Raw genomic sequence first — 2798 nt, 5'->3', positions numbered from 1 at the left:
TTTTTTATCATTTCTCTGTTAACTAACTGAAAATTCTTTGTCTAGCTTTGGAAGATGTCATCATGATTTGTGCATTAGAACAAGAATAATATAGACAATCACCTAGATATTAAGGCTTATATCCATGAATGTTTGCAAAGCAGAACTGAGGAAGGAAGGACACTGAGAAGGTGTTACTGAATACCTTCTTTGCTTCAGTCTTTACTGCTAAGACTGCCTCTTGGGAATCCTAGCCCCTTAGAGATAAGAGAAATTATGGTGAAACCCAGACTCTACCAACCTGTACCCAGGGAACTACTGACCTGTCAGTCTCACCTCTGTGCCAGAAAAGGTCATGGAGCAGATCCTCCTGGAAGCTATGCTAAAGCATATGGAAGACAGGGAGGTGATATGGAAGAACCAGCATGGCTTCACCAAGCACAAGTCCTTCTTAACCTGCCTAGTGGTCTTCTATGATGGTGCAACTTCACCAATGGGCAAGGGAAGAGCCACTGATGTCATCTATCTGCATGTCATCTTCAGTAAGGCCTTTGACATGGTACCCTACAATATCCTTCTTTTCAAATTGGAAATATATGGATTTGATGGGTGGACTTTTCAATGGACAAGGAACTGGCTTCAGGATCAAACCCAGAGAGGGGTTGTCAACAGCTCAATGTTTGCATGGGAATCAGGGATCAATGGTGCCCCCCAGGGTTCAGTGCTGTCACCAATACTCATTAATATCTTCATTGATGACATCGAAAGTGAGACTGAGTACACCTTCAGCAAGTTTGCAGATGACACCTAGCTGTGTAGTATAGTGGACATTCCTGAGGGATGGGATGCCATCCAGAGGGACCCAGACAGGTTTAAGCAGTTGACTCAGGAGAACCTCATTAGGTTCAACAAATAAGTGCAAGGTCTTGCATCTGGGTCATGGCAACCCTCACTACCAATACAAGCTGAGGGATGGAAGGATTGAGCACAGCCCTGCCAAAAAAGATTTGGGTGTACTGGTGGATGGCAAACTGGACATGAGCCAGCAATATGCCAACCATATCCTGGGTTGCATCATAAGAAGCATGGCCACCAGAGAGAGGAAAGTGTACTGCCCCTCTGCTCTGCACTGGTAAGTCCTTATCTAGAGTACTGTTTCGAATTCTATGCTCCTCAGTTCAAGAAAGAGATAACTTCTGCAGAAACTGCAGCAGAGAGCCACAAAGATGATGATGGGCTTGGAGCACCTCTCTTATGGGTAAAGGATGAGAGACCTAGGACTGTTCAGCTTGGAGAAGATTGAGAGGGGATCTTGTCAATGCTTATAAATATCTAAAGAGCGAGTATCAAGTGGATGAGGCTTGGCTCTTTTCAGCAATGTCCAGTAATGAACAACAGACAATGAGCACAAACTGGAACATAGGAAGTTCCATCTGAACACGAGGAACAACTTTACTTTGAGAGTGACAGAGCTCTGGAACAGACTACCTTAAGAAGTTGTGGAGCTTCTTTCTCTGGAGATAATCAAAACTCACTCGGATACTTTCCTGTGTAACCTCCTCTCTTAGCAGGTTCCAACTCCTACAATACTCTGATTCTGTGAACCACAGTTCTGTAATTCTGCAAAACAAACATAAATCCTACAGAGATATTTCTTCTGCAAGAGTGTGAAAGTTTAACTGTGCTGATATGAAATATGAAGCTTTAAAAGAAAAGAAAAGAAAAAAAGGAGCAAATAGAATCAAAGCAAGAAAATACTTAATAACTACCATAAAATACTTTACTGTATGACCTGAACAGGGGTCAGTTTGACTCATACCTGTTGCTGTCTTCACAGAAACAGCACTAGTGTCTGAAATACTTAGAAACGCCTGATTCAATTTGGTACTTCTGAAAATGTTGTCCAAGAACCTACGTTGCCATGCTTGTTTACTGTTTGCTAGAATATAGGGCAGTGTCTAACCCCATCCATACCTTGTAACAAACAGAACCAGAAACTTGAAAGGGGACTAACAAAGAGTAGGGCTATAGCCCACCTGTGCCCCTACTCAGTTCTCCTGACAGAGGAAGGCTGCTTTGTTCTTCCTCCTCATGCTTATTTCTGGCAGGTCTTGTGAGGAAGGTCTCTGAAGATCTTTGGTGCTATGCCACGTAGCTTTCCAAAACTTGTGAAAATCCTTGCCTTTGCAAACAGAAACTAAATTGTGAATCCTGCAGGCATGGGCATTATGCTAAAGAAGAAATTTTGCTGTTTAAGTGTATGTGGAATCACAGTTTTCTCAATGTTTCTGTCCCCTGGTGTGGTGCAATCTCGCTTTGATCCAGCAGGTAGAGCTATGACTTCAAATATTTTCCAGAAAAGCTGCTGGTTGAGCACTCTCCCCAGCTGCGTGACTTTGTATATTACATTAGAACTCTGAAAAACAAATCCAAGGCACAGCACAAGCATTCTGTTTGCATTGCCATAATTGGAAGGAAGCTAAAACTGGATTTCCATCAGCTAGACAAGCCTTAATCTCAGTGTGACAACCATAAGGCTGCCCACAAATAGTTACATGGGATGAAAGGTACACTGTGAGGCATTGTGAGGTGATACAGATGATTGTCAGAAACAGCTGAAACATCCTCTGCTTTGATCTCTCAAAGCATCACCACCAACATCAACCAAACAAAAAACTAAGCATCAGTTGAACAAACAAACAAAAAAAGCCTGTTTTGGTTCGGTCTTCCCCGCAGAGGAACAGAAAGGCAACTCTTCAATATGGCAACTCTTCAAAACTCTTCAACATCCGCACTTAATGCTTTTAAAAGCATTTTTT

This window comes from Meleagris gallopavo, chromosome 1 (assembly GCF_000146605.3).
Source record: "Meleagris gallopavo isolate NT-WF06-2002-E0010 breed Aviagen turkey brand Nicholas breeding stock chromosome 1, Turkey_5.1, whole genome shotgun sequence".
Taxonomy (NCBI): Eukaryota; Metazoa; Chordata; class Aves; order Galliformes; family Phasianidae; genus Meleagris; species Meleagris gallopavo.
This window is presented reverse-complemented; position numbering follows the sequence as displayed.